Genomic DNA, 14919 nt, shown 5'->3' with positions numbered 1-14919 from the left:
TGCAGCGGAAATAATAATTAAAACATAGTTCAAGCCCAGCGTGGATGACAAACACCTACGTAAGTTTTTCGGCGCATGAGAGACCAACAAAGACTAACAATTTTTAGGAGTGATTCCAGTGTTGAACTTACGCAACCAAACTATTGAGGATGAAAGAATTCATGCCGACTCAAAATTGTAGGCTTCAATTCATAATCAATCGGAATAAGCAGAACGTAATTATGATTAATGATTGAAATATATGGTACACTAATACAATGTGGCGAGGCAAAAATACCAAACTTGTGATAAAAAAACGTAAATGGCATGGGATACGCTGGAATATGCCTCGATCTCAAGTTACGGTACTTTTCAAGAACAGACGGCAAAAATTTAATCTCGGCCTTTGAAAATTTTGGCTATGAAAAAACTTTAAAAGGGAATAAAGATATATTAATCACTGGAAAGGTTAGATATTAGTCGATCCAACGTATTTGCAGAGAGGAGAGAGTGCAGAGCTAAGTTGAGAATGACGCAGACGGCTGGCAGGACTGCAAGACATAAGCGAAAGTCGAGTCGGGGTCCCAGTTGAGACTGGCGCACTTTCCCGCACAACACTCACGAGGAAACTCTAACCCATTACGAGGACATGAAGAATCAACATCAGGATCTGTCACTGAAAGAAAATGTTATTCTTCAAGTCACGTGAAGAATAGTTCAATTCAATACAGCGATCATTGAAAATCTAGACATTGGAGAAGATTAATCTCAGATTATTAGAATAAATTCTACGATCACCACACGAACTCGTAATAGGTGAACAAAATAGTTCAAAAATTCGCAAAATCGTGTTTCAGCGAGAACAAGCGCATCAAGGCAATCAGGTTTCTTCGATAAGCACCAATCACCGGCGAATAACTTCAATAGATTACTTTTAAGATGCAAATAAGAGGCAACACTTTCGAGCTCTTGGCGCATGTGCTCTCTCCGTCTCTTCCTCTCATGGGAAATAAGCGTACGCTCCCCACAAGAGCTAAGGAAAAGAAATTGACAAAAATGTAGCAATAGCAGGAATGGCCGCTCAGAGTGAACTTCAACACTTAACTTCTTTGCGAGGCAATGAGGCGCCAACGACGACGCGCTTGGGTTACAGACTAACTGTGCAGTAAAACATTCATTCGGTAAACGGAATGCTAGAACTCAACTAATAAGCATATACAACATTTAGAAGTAGCGAGCTGATCGCTTCTTTCTTCGACTCTCAAATTCTACAATTTTTAATAATTTTTCAGATTATGGGAGCACTTTAAATCTGATACAGTGATAAACATGATCAGTAAAATGGATGGTTGTATTAAACTAGGAGGTCAATATTTAAAGGATCAAATTCGAGTTTTAGACGAACCGAAACCAGATCGTGACGAGCGTTTAACAGACGTTGTCGTCACTCAAGACACCACCAGCTGCTACATTTCTTTGATCTGAGTGATCAGGGCCTCTTCAGCACTGCTTAAGCTAAAATACTCGGCAAAAAATGGAGCATTGCCAAAGTTCGAGTACGGAGAACACTCATAATTCTATTGTAATTCCAATATACTAATTTAACTTGTAGATATAAATACATTGAAAAATGTTTAAAACCTTTTTCCGACGCACTTTTATAAATAAATATAAATCCCAATAACGTCAGAATAATCCATGCGTTCGCACACGCTATTAATACAGCCTAAAGTTGAAGCTAGGCAAAAAATTCAACTTTTAAACGGTTGAAAACGGTTCCAGGGAGTTTGATAATGTTAGTGTTGAACAAGTTCGTTGTCTACGGAGGAAAATCTTACTACCCTATGGCATCGACACCAACAAAACTCGAGTCTGCGGTGACTCACACAAGCAATTTCGACGGAAGACGAAAGGCAGTCGCGGGAGCCAATAAAAGCGTGCTCACTTTGAAACAACTTACACAAGCAACGAACACCAATGATCTCTTCCTTCAAAAACTGTGGTATCGAGACACATGTGTTGTCAAATTAGACAGGAAAGTCATGAATTTGGGACACACATACGGGCAGTGCAAACGATAAAAATATGAACAGTAACGTTTGAAATTAGGTCGACCGTTTAGAATATCATAATTGGCTAAGAAGGCAGAAACTTTCTATGAATAAATTCGTAAAGATGTGAAAAGATCCTTCTTGCATGAGATGGATCTTTTCACTATCAAAACAGTTGGAAGTAATGAGTCCTTTCCAACAGTAACTCGATTTGAGGCATTTTGAGAACCTCAGAGTGTTCTCACTGAACGTAATCAAACCAGAACCGTCAGCCGACCCAAACATGAAACGTATCGCGTTAAGGCCCCACCTGACGAGCAGTTTGATTCACGAGTGGCAGAAGGAGGGGAAAATTTTTAAATAGCTAAGTGTGGCCATAAATACACAAGTCGGCTGATATCGTGCTGTGCACAGGCAAGCCCGCGTCAAAGAGCAGCTATAGCAGCGCTGGCTCGTACCCCACAGCACCTGCTGCATTAAATCACACCCCCTGCAGCAGCAGTGGATGTGAGCAGCAACAGCACAACACACGAGAACAAATGCCAGCTGCAGCAAGGCGTGTAAATTAGTGTTATGCACCTCTGATGCAGCATTAATTTATTGAAGGAAATATAATGTCTATTACTGCATAGGCATGGACATTATCAATGCCATTACGTTGAACGTTGAGCCACATTTTTTTCAAACGAAACCCATCTACTGTCACCATAACACAATTCATACTATTCACAATGCAACATCCAATTAAGTCAGATTCAATTTAAAACACCCTGGGCAAAAGGCTTTGCTAGAGTATCCGGTAAATCTGAGAGAAAGAGTGCCAGCGGCGCCTCGACTCGTAATTAAAACGGTTTGAGAAGCTTAGTCGCAGCCCCAAGCTCTATTGCTCGGACAGGAATTCACTGAAATATTGTCAGAGGACTCTCAACTCTAAGCACACTATGTAGAGATGTCATAGCTCTAGAACAGAAGTCAACGAATTGAGGTACGCGTGATGAGCCTTACACATGGTGTGCAAACATTCACGGGATAACGAACGATTATACTGAGGTACTTCAATTATACAATAGTTTTCCACCTGATAATCCGGAAATGCTTAGCAACTATTCCCGCATAGCGCCCCGATGATCTTTCGTCAAATTCAACAAATATACTGTACCCAAAAGCTAGTTATTGGCACATTGAGTCAAATAAAATGTCGCATTTTAGCAGCTCATGTGCAGTATTAGTGATCGCGATTAGAAAAACATTTCTTGCGAAACCAGGCAATAGAAAAACACGAAGATATGAAGACACATTTGAAACTAATTGAAACTAATGATAGCTTTATGAAGACTCGAGATCCTTCCCAGAAATATCCTGTCTAACGAGAGGTCAACGTGAGATAACTCTCTCACTTTCTCCGCTAAATGAATAGATTAAAACAGCGGAAAAGAGAGCATGGTGACTGTTAAGGCCAAAAGTAAAGTGTCAGAGTTATCAGATGTACCTAAATACGCTTGCTCATTGGCAAACGTTATTGTTAGGCAGTAGATGCTCTGGGTCAACGCCACGACTAGAGCCGAAAGGGCAAAGGCTCCCAGCTTCCAGACGAAACGGTCAAAACCGAGAATCTCTACAAGTCTACAGTCATCTCTGTTTACCGCTAGATGCGGGGTGCGGGGCAGGTTGAACTCGCACTGTGGAGCAGTATAACCGGCTCCCTTGAACTGGATCACGCTTTCGCCGGAGTCTGAGCACATAGCTGGAGCTGCAGGGCAAACTTGCAGGTCGGTGCAGGTAGCCGTTCAGGCTCAATCTTCAACAGCATAGGATGAATTGCGTAACTTCAGTGAGAGATGACCAATGCCACAATGATCGAAAATTTAGAAGAACAATGGAACGAAACACGGCATCACGTAAATAGAAAAATTTTTGACCAGTCAAGACATTGTTAGATGCCAGTTTGTACGATGAGAAAATTGACGTTTCGGTAATGATATTCCATCGCTAATCAGAAGACCAGAAATCAACAAAAGCATTGAGTGTACCAATACACATCAGAGATGAACCTGTTCGACCTACATACATATATATTTTGTCTCACTTTTTTAGAGAGGGGAGGGAGGCTTCGCACGAATTCGACTCTGGAAATGCGAAAGTTGGAAATTAAGAAGCCAATGTCCACGTGGAAAATGTTTCGTATAATCGACATTAAACTATGTATAAATGTGAAAACACAAACGCGTCCTCGGTTTGGTAATGTGTGATAGCTAAACGCGGGCTGTAAATTAGCGTTGTAACAATAGAATAGGGAAGGCGTAATTATTTCCTCTTCAGTGTGGTATAAAGAGTTGTGAGGATTGGCAGCATCCGGGGCGGAGCAGGGATGAGAGGCAAGCGAAAATGTATCGTCATGAAGGCAACAATGGCGCAAAGGTACAGGTGAACAAACGGTTCGACCAATCTACGGCATGTCAATATCAATAGCACTCATAATAGCTAAAATAATAACAATAGAGTTCGCGACATAACAGCGTTATAGGGAACAGCAACGACAGCACAACTGGCGTGCAATGTAGACAATGGAGGTTCACCGTAAAAATTGTACTGTTGTACGATCTTTATCAGCGGAACAAGGAAAAACTTTTTTGTGGATAAGCTTGAGGGAACACTGGCACCATCAAGAAAGATCCGTATGCAGCGCTACTAACATGCACAGTGAGGCCGAGACTGTCATAATATATATTTATATACATATAGTTAGCAAGAGAACGCATTTTTATATCAATAAAACACCGATCGCATTACATGCGATTCAATTCAGAGTTCGTTTTCCCAAGTCCAAATCCCATGAAATGGATAAATTGAGGTAATAACTTCAAATTATAACAAAATTAGCATCGCACTTTGAGTGAAATTTCCATTACTAACAAGCTGGGGTCCCGACAACCACAAAATATTCCTCAAACTAGGATGACAAAACTTGAAATACGGCGTCATGACAAATATGCAAGCTCGATCCAAAAACAATCTCTCCAAGTGCATCGTACAAGTACAATCGTAGTGTAGTAGTATTGCTGATAATTTCAGGTTAGTATCAAAAAATTATAGTGACTAGTTTGTTGGGCGTGAATATTGCGACCAAATTTTATCAGCCGATCATATTGTTTGGAATATTCACGAAAGTTTGCTGAAACGCATGTGAATAAGTTCAAAACTAGAATCGCAAGTATCGCAATGTTACAAATTACTATCAGATGCTGATTATCTATATCGATTTCAAGTAACAGGTTGCTCGAAACCTCGATTAGTCGAAAAAGAGATGATGAGGATGAGGACACTTTTCAGCATCATTTTTTCGAATAGAAATAAGAATAGTATAACAATTGTGTGATTGCATAAAAATTTACTAGCGTTAAATATAAATGGAACTAATAACACGCATGTACAATGGTAATAAATCACCGATTTTTGTAATGATAGATCGCACAAAAATTACACGAAAAACTTAGTATCGCAATAGACACTTTCGACTTGAGCCGAAATAGACGCTATGTGAAATAACGAAGCGAATCCTTATCAAGATTAATAATTTGGAAACAAATTCACGCTGTGAAACGACTTGAAACATATATTTCGTTATTGCAAAAAAAGACGAACTTGCTACTGAAAATGATGCACAAAGAACCATACCAGAAAAAAACAGCTTTTTACAAGGTTTCATTGCAAGCCATCGACTTCCACGTTCTGAGGTCTTGGTCGGATAATCAATGCAAATTCGTTAGCAGCGACTGCTTCTTCATGACATAGGACATATCAATTCAGGCATTTTTTGTATCTATCACATGTCCCAGAAAGATCACAAATAAATAATACAAGATACGTTAATACTCCCAATTGCATACGTAAGAAAGGCAGGTAAAGTGAAGGAAGGACGAAAACAGGAATTAAGAGGTCGGGCGTACGCTGGTGAGCTCATTAGCCAGCACTGATGAGGAGCTGACATCAATGCCTAGCGATCAGCTGAGGATAAAGCCTTCAAACAATGAACCTCTGCGACGAAGCCTCGGATTTTGCTTCGTACCAACCCATTTATACTTACTGCTGCTATTCCGACAATACTAATCAATTTGCCTAGGAGCAAAAACAAACTTGAAACGAATACTCGAATGAGAAACGGAGTGAACAATTAAAAACTGCGAGGTGCACAGGTATAATAAGCAACAGGTAAATGAACTATTTTGAGAGCTGATAAGAAGTTAATAATAATAATAATAATAATGCTCAAGATATGAGTCAGCTTCAGAAAAATATTGAAGAGTGGATAAGAGATGAAGTGGACCATTGAAAAAAGGAAAAAGTTAAGTTAAAAAGAATCGTTAGGACAGGTCAAACGCGCATCAATGTCAACAGTGGGAATGTTCAAATGATGGGTATGGACGTAATCAAGTGCACTCAACTACCGACATTCATTCTAGAAGCAATTAATGACACTACACTAGAAACCTTACATGGATGCGCATAACACCCTAATACATAGAATATCTTAATAATTACCTTGCAATATGACCAAGACCATTATACGAAAATTCAAGTCGAACAACACTGACTACGTCAAAAATCGAATTTAGAATAATTTGTAACAAGCAAGATGGCGTCATCAAACAAAGCAATTTATCGGCAGCAAATGACCAACCGGTGCTTGCTAATGACGGTACAATTGCCACCGATTCAGGAGTCCGCAGTTTGTTATTATTTACAAAATTTGAATAGCTTTAACAATGAGCAGGAACAATAAAAGTTATTTACAATTTCCGTTCACGTCAAATAAATCTATATTATGATTTTAGGGGAAAGTTGAACGAAGTTACCGTTCCCATTGAGCGAGGAATGCTGACACAGCAACTTACCGAACATTTTTAAGAAAGTGGATAGCGATTCTGCAATAGCTGTTTCCACTCGACCATGAGGAGGCGTTCGGCCAACAGTACAGCCATTAGCTAGTACACGGCATGTGAACCTAGATGCGGAGGTACTCATACTTTCAGCGAGAAAAAAAAACAAAAAGAAACCTGAATATCCTTCCGCTTTCTATATGTCGCAAATAGTAAATAAAAATCTTTCACATTGAAAAACAACTAACTCATTGTCAAGAGGCACCGACGTTCAGACTGGATTATAACTACAAGTTAACTCAGTGCGATATTTTCGAATATATTCGCTCATGCCGGAGTTGAGAAGTAAACCGTGCGTGGAATACGACCAAGCATGTCGGCAGGTCATAAGGAGCCTATCTATCAAAGACTGCCATGCTATTCCTCACCATCTTGCATCAAACGTAAATCTTCCCATTATTTGATTGAATCTTAATGGGTGAACCATATTGCAAGTAATCGCACGAATTCTAATACCCTCAAATAAATGGTGAATACACACTTAATTGAATTCAAACAGTGTAATCATGATGACCACTCATTAATTGTCCAACCCCTTGACGAGTAAGGAAACGAACTTTGACAATCGTCGATCCTTTGACTAAGTGGATACTAGTTAAACGATCAAAACGACACTAAAAAGTATTGGTGACTGACAACAGAATTGCGGTGACTAAGTGGATACTAGTTAAACGGTTAAAACGACACTAAAAAGTTCGGTGAAAGACACAACAGAATTGCGGCCGCGAAGTGCAACGCCGATGCACGGAAGCGAGGGGAGGGAGCGTCACAAGCTGGGACGTGATGCCACCGATCACAACGACAAGCAGCGAGCCACTGCTGGCTGGCAGGCTGATGTGCCACCTCACCTCCGCCCTGCAACCTGTGTGTGTGTGATGCGGCGACGGCGCACATAACCTGTTCCCTCGAGCTGTGACCCCTCCCTCCGTAACGTCAGCCACTTCAACACACCACATACACCTGTCGTAACAGTCAACACCATTCCTAATATCTTGTCTTATGCAGCACTTTAATCTTGCGGGTATTTAGTGCAAATGATATATCAGTACTGTGTTCAATATCGGCACCGAGTCACTGAGTTAACAATGCCTTGACATATTTCACATAATGGAAAGCAAGAAAATGATTCACAGCACTTCTGTGCAATTGAACTATAAATATATTTGCCAGATACGAAAATATCTTCAATTGTTGATAAGAGGATCGCGCCAACGCTAGCACATGTTCTTTCAGTCTTTCAGAACGCACTATGATAATAAAAGTTATGATTACTTATTCGGAAGTTTTGAATAGACCATAGATGAAAAATAAATCAGATGCCCGTCCACGCAAATAATATATTTTCCGATTTTCGTGTAAATTGAAAAGAAAATTTTTAACAAAATATAATGTTTTTGTGAAAAATTTAAACTACAGAGCCGATAAATGAATAGGTGGAACAATGCACGCATATGTTTCATGGGTGGAAATTTGAAGGACTTGTCAATTAACCCCAGCAATCAAATTGTCGTTATTTTCTCAAAACCGACATCGAGTGATGATGATATTAACGCCTAGAGCAACATTCTGAAAATTCTTCAGTGGTAATAACAATTGAAAACGAATTAAATTCAAAACAACATCACACACGTAAAAAAAGCACTGTGGTACAGTATGAATTTTTACTAGGGAATATTCGTTCTATATATTATAATTTCCGCGAATTAAAATAACAATACACGTACAAGAGATACAACTACCAATTAAATCGAACCAGAAATAGTCACGAATAAATGGTTTATGTTAGTGACACATATTGATTTGCATTGGAACATCTTCAAAAGCATAAAAGGGAGGCTCACAGCAATACATCTCATCCTACAGGTGCGCCACAGCAGAATCGCCTGAGACGAGGGTATAAAGGTCTCGTGGGCCATCCATCCAAACCGTCCGGAACAAACAAATCTACCAGAGTGAGGGGGTCTGCTCACCCAACGGTTACAGCAAAAATCGAAGTCAGAGATGGTCAAATCTTTCGGAAAGGACTGGCAATATTGGAGCAAGCACCACAAGATTCGCAAATGATAGTGTAGAAGAAACTCAAGTGTTTTCTCAAGAAAAAATGTTACAACCATCGATTGTGATCTGGAATTTGCAAATTCAGTAATAGTTAAATGAAGCAAAATAATAAAAGGGCATTATGAAATTCAAGTGTTGATATAGGCCTGAAACTGAAAAATCAAGCTATTTGGTGCTGCGTGAATTCAATCGCTAGTCAACTTTATGAACTGGCCAGACACAGAAATTTGTCGATGAACCAAATGCCTATACATACAATCAGTTTCTAATAATCGATAGAAGTAAAGTTTCACTTTTCCTCTTTCATCTGGCAGCGCTCGTTAGTGGTCATTAGGTGGTCTGAATAAAAACTGACGTCGCGTTGCTCAGCAAAAATCACACAGGTACAAGAAAGACTGTATTGGTAGTCTGAAGAGCTCGCTAAACAAAAGAGAGCCAGAAGATAAGAGCTTTCAAGTTCCAAGGGCAAGCTCGTTTTAACTCAACCTCAAGTATAGACAATCGGAGACGAAAGAGCCAAGCTGTTTACGCAGAATCTCTCCAGACCTTCTCACCCAGTCGAGTCACTCGAGATTATGACGAGAATAAAACTCCGGAGATAGGAAGACGAAGCAAAATTATTTTCAGGCCTTTGACTCGGTAGCGGCAAAATAGCCGTGTGATTACTTTGATAACATCGATCTCAATACAGGCACTGTTTGACTTCCGATGACCCACATTCGTTATTGGCAGAGACCAGTTCAATTGTGTCCGTTGTTATCCACTGCGCGTCGCAATCATAACTGTTCCGAACGACGCACTTTTGCAACACAAAGGAGACAGAGGCTAGAGGCTTGTGCATAGAAAAGGGTTTCTGTTAACAGTATCAAGAATAATGGCAGGGATAGAAGGATTGAAGTAAATGCAAGTAATTTCCAAAGTAGCTGTTTGGAAAACCAATCATTTTAAATGTACTTAATGATCGAGATGAAGTGCATAAAACACGACTAAGCTCAACTCGCTGGACGAAGAACGCGTCATAGGTAATGTCTCAACTTGCTGTCACCAAGAACACGCCTATAGTACAGAGATCAGAAAATAGTGTAATGTAAATACTGTAATTCGATAACAAACTTTTACAAACATGGGGATAACGAAAAATAAAGATAGTAAAGTGTGCCTTGAGCTGTACTACCATAGGCTAATATTGCTGACAGCAAACTTGTTCGGCATCGGCTGAGTACAAACTAGTTCTAAAATGGACTGCTACGCCAGGCTTGGATTAACAAGAGTCTTCACTCTCTCACTGCTTTTCTCATCAGCAGCCCAAAAGCGCGTAAGATAACCAACAGCCTCAGCAGGCACGCGGAACAGTAACTATGTTCAAACCTGTGTAAATGAAGTGTGTAAATGAAGGCATATTCCATGTTCAGTCCCACCATCAATCGGGAAATAATTCCGCTAAGGAGTTTCATCAAACCCACCTGCATTTAGCGACGTAGGCACACAAATTCACTATTATTTTATTTTCCGTAGATTCGGGAGCGTTCCGTTCACGGGTCATTGCTTGAGTAGCGAATTTAATGCAATAAATAAGAAAATAAGAATTTACTAAATGAAATAAAACGATAACAAATTAATTATTCGTGACCAGACTGTGTCGTTCGTGCTCAATTGCAATGCAGTGGACCTAAAAGAAGAGTGGCAACATAAAAGGAAGCGACGATCGCCATGGAGGTCGAAAACTCAAGCGGCCGATGAGGACGATCAAGTATTCATGGACGTTAAAGAGAGAGGATCCCGGCAGACAATAGAGAAACCTTGTCTCCAGAGCAGTCGATGGAGCGCTCTCCTCTAGGGACACACAATGAAAAGCGACCAAATTAACAAACTCCTCACTAAGAATCGCAGGAGTTCTCCACCTTCAGCCATCGCGCCCCACGCCCACAATCAAAGCTGCTGCAATTATGCAGTGCCACGACAAGCCTGTGCGTCTATTGCGCTATGAACCTCCTGGCAGAGATGCATTTCCTTACACAAGCACTTGATGGAAATTCAAGTGGTTTTCCTCGAGACCAAATCTCCTCATGCAAGCTAGCTCTAGAGCAAGAATCGTTACTAAGTAAGGCAGGGACAACCGAGTTGTTCGAACGTATACAACATAACATATCTCGAATATTTGAACAAAACTGAGAGGAAGTTCATCAAACCGAGCAATTTCCGCCAACGCTCCAGAGTATGAGGGGAGAGGAAGAGCTCGAGCTCGGAGCTCAACAGTAAAAATTTGCACGACGTCCCCTGAGGTGTTTGTATGGAAAACATAATGCTGCAATTTCATTAACAAGGTAAACAAGGACAGAGAATTTCTGGCTTGGTTGAGTACAAGGAAACAAAATATCTGCAAAGAACTTTCAGCTCTAGTGGCATTTTACCCTCGTTTTCCATGGCTATTTGCTACCAAAGTTAACGTCAAAACTAGAATGAACTCCATAGCTGAAAAAAGGAACAATAACAAACGCCAAGCTTAAGGAAATATTCTTTTATTCAAATAGTATTCACACTTGAAATTCAACCAATAAATAATAGATTTGGCACAAACTATTAGAGGTCCAACTACTGAAGATAAAGTATACTGCGTTTTTTTAAAGATTCCTAAATGAAACTCTCTATGCATTTTGGGTTTTCCTTCACTATGAATACTATGAAGGAAAATATAATTGGAGTCAATGCAATAATGCGCAAAAGCAAAAGAAGCGACGAGTAAGTAGTGTGGATTTTGTCACGGCAAAAGCCCTCGCGAGTGAGGGGCGTTCATTATACGAGGTCTTGTGATGCACCCGAGGACTCTTCATACAAGGAGTGTCATCAACAGCCTCATACAGCAGGCTCAACTCAGCACATTTTTTCAATCTTATGCATAATTAGAAGACTTGCTTCCCCAGTTAATTGAAGAGTTGCTTTCAAAACCGAGTCGTTATTTAATATTTAAGCAACTTCATAAAGATATTTTAAAAGAATGCGGAAAGTGTGGTAAAAAACACGAACCAAATAGTGGAAACTCTTCGTAGTTGATTATTTGGATAAAAACGAGTAATATTTTAAAGTCGGGTACTTCAATTTCATAAAGTCAGGCATCTTAAAATTTCAGAACTAATTGAACTGGAAAATGCAAAGTTCGATCAATGTGCCTTAGATTCAAGTACCGACTAAAACGTAGGCGAAATAAAATAACCTTAGAGCTCGAAGTGCGGAGGGAGAAAATGAAGACAGGCAGGAGAATGTGGCACAGAAGAGGCGATCAAGTACCGACAAAAACGTAGGCGAAATAAAATAACCTTAGAGCTCAAAGTGCGGAGGGAGAAAATGAAGACAGGCAGGAGAATGCGGCACAGAAGTGGCGGGTAAGTCGTGAGCAGGCACGTTCGTCGGTTCTCGAGGGCACTGACGGCGGTGACGGAGGCTGCTGTGCTCGACACTACAACGTAGCGCTTTAATGACCTCTCACACGGCCGACTATATGCTAAAACAAACGCTCCAAATTCAAATAGAGGATTAGCACGCACCGTCACCAGCAAGCTCTTCGCCATTTGCTATGAGCCGGGTGCTCGTTGCTGAGCATTACGTAAAGTTACATTCGAAATATTTTCACGACTAAATTTAAACCCATCACTTTCCACTTAAACTTGGTTTAAGTGAAACCAAGCTGCAAATGAAGGCAAGATATCTTGATCAGCTCATCATAATTGTGGTATTCTATGGAATATTGAAAATTTTCGTTACATATAAAACTTGGTACAGTAACAATGGGCGAACAATAACCGATTAGTAGTAACGCCTTATTCTGCATTAATTAATTATCTTTTGTAGTATAGTAAGAAAACATGACACATAATGGCGACATTGCGTCGATTTCTTGTATGCTTTCTGTCTCTATGAATGTAAAGAATTTCAAAAGAGAACACGAAAATGCACACGAACTATATACTCGGCAGCGTGAAAAAAACGGTTATCACTTCTGACTTTAATTTCAAGAGCAGGCAGAGCGCAGAGTCGGTCGCAATTCAGAGAGCTCAGAAAGAAACACGGAATGCATAATGCGGACTCAGGCTCAGCATAAAAGATGCAACAGCGTGGCCTGAGTGACCAGATTAAATCGCACTACCCTCAAGGCTCGCTTGCTTGGTCCTTTGCGTCAATTGCTGGCAGAACTCGAGTCTTTGTACAGTCGTTACCTGCTCATTGAATGCCTTCAACTTGCACTAGCACTGCTTACAGTCATTGAGGCACATCGCACACCATGCGGGCCAGAATTATTCAATCTTGCTCAGTGAAAGCAGAATACTCCAGTTACAAAATAAAATCAAAGAAAAGGGAGATTCGAAAATTTTTGCTCAACTCGAATCTTTGATATAGAACTGGATACTCACGATTATACCTAATAATATAAATAAAATAATAAACATGCAACGTTGTCGAATGTGAATTTTAATAAAAAATTATATAATGCGGAACAACGAGCGTTTATCAAGTTCGTCTGACATGCCATGAACCAAATGATTTTTGATACTTGCTCCACGGCGACATGGCCTCACATCGCTACACTGCAGGTCCTGGGCTCTGATAAGCCAGCGACGCGCTCATTGCAGCTGTCAGCCACAGACGCGATGCTCTACGCAGTTGAAACTCGTTTATTGACCGGGTAATTATAGCAAATGAAATGAAAATCTGTCGCAACTGTTTTAACGACGTCTCACTTCAGAAAAATGATAGTTCGTAATAAAATTTATTAGCATGCTCAATCGATTACCATACTGTAGAACAATTATTCGTTCACCGGAGAAAAAAATGAAAATGACACTGTGACACCATCGAGATGCATAACGTGTGGCTTTATGTTTACGTGACGGCAATCCCATTTACCAATAATTTCCTTGGACAACAACTGAAGTGTTTTCATTTCTGTCAAGTAGTAATGGAATGAACAAAAACTTCACAGCCAGGAAAAGCCGAGGCTTGTACAGTGGCATACAAGAGTTAAGGTGGTGCTTGAGAGCCGCGAGCCCTCAGGCAGGCTTGGCTGAATCCCTATGAGAATCTATCACTACGTATAGTCATTATAACTCCGCTCGTAAATGAAATATCAATCTGAATTTTGCCATGCTCATTCAGCTATTTATTTACAATTTCTCTACAGTAACAAAAAATATGTATATTTTGTCTAGCATTAGTTACAATAGAGGAAAATGTTGTTCATCGCTCAATCAATGTTCATTATACTATATGCGACTTACCTAATTTTGTGAGACACAAGGATGTAGTACTATTTATTCCCTATTGATCGGTATTAAAGACATATCTAAATCAACCTCTATTTTGTAGATATTTTGTAACAAAATATTTTTTCATTAGTGCTAAATCGGAGATTTCACATTTTCTTTGGAAGCCGCAGTTCTCATGAAGGAGCTGGGGAAAAAATGAGGGGAAACACACCTCGTAAATTACCCGCCTGTCACTCTTGTGGTGAAGGGGAGCACAATAAGGGGCGAGTAATAATGGTTGGCCAGTGGTCTGGCCTCGGCCAGTTAGTTTTAGTCACCGCAGGCCATTCCTCGGCCACCTAAGAGACGGCCGCAGCCCCTTAGATGGGTGCTGGCTCAGGTATCATATTACAAAGGCAACAAGCTCGAGCGCAGCAACTTGCCGATCTGAACACAGAACAAGGGTTCCACATTCTTGTCGCGAATTTCTCGCTCACGGACTTCGCCGCACTGTGACTACAGGCCTTAACGCTCTACATGGTTATGGAAGCACTACGTTATCGGATTACTTGAACACTGTGCCGCATCCGCGACCAGGCATGCACGCCCCAACAGCAGAGTTCGAATTTCTGCAGGTGTTATTGTAAGCGATCACTT

This window comes from Hyalella azteca, unplaced genomic scaffold, assembly GCF_000764305.2.
Source record: "Hyalella azteca isolate HAZT.00-mixed unplaced genomic scaffold, Hazt_2.0.2 contig9014, whole genome shotgun sequence".
Lineage (NCBI taxonomy): Eukaryota > Metazoa > Arthropoda > Malacostraca > Amphipoda > Hyalellidae > Hyalella > Hyalella azteca.
Note: the sequence above shows the minus strand (reverse complement) of the source record.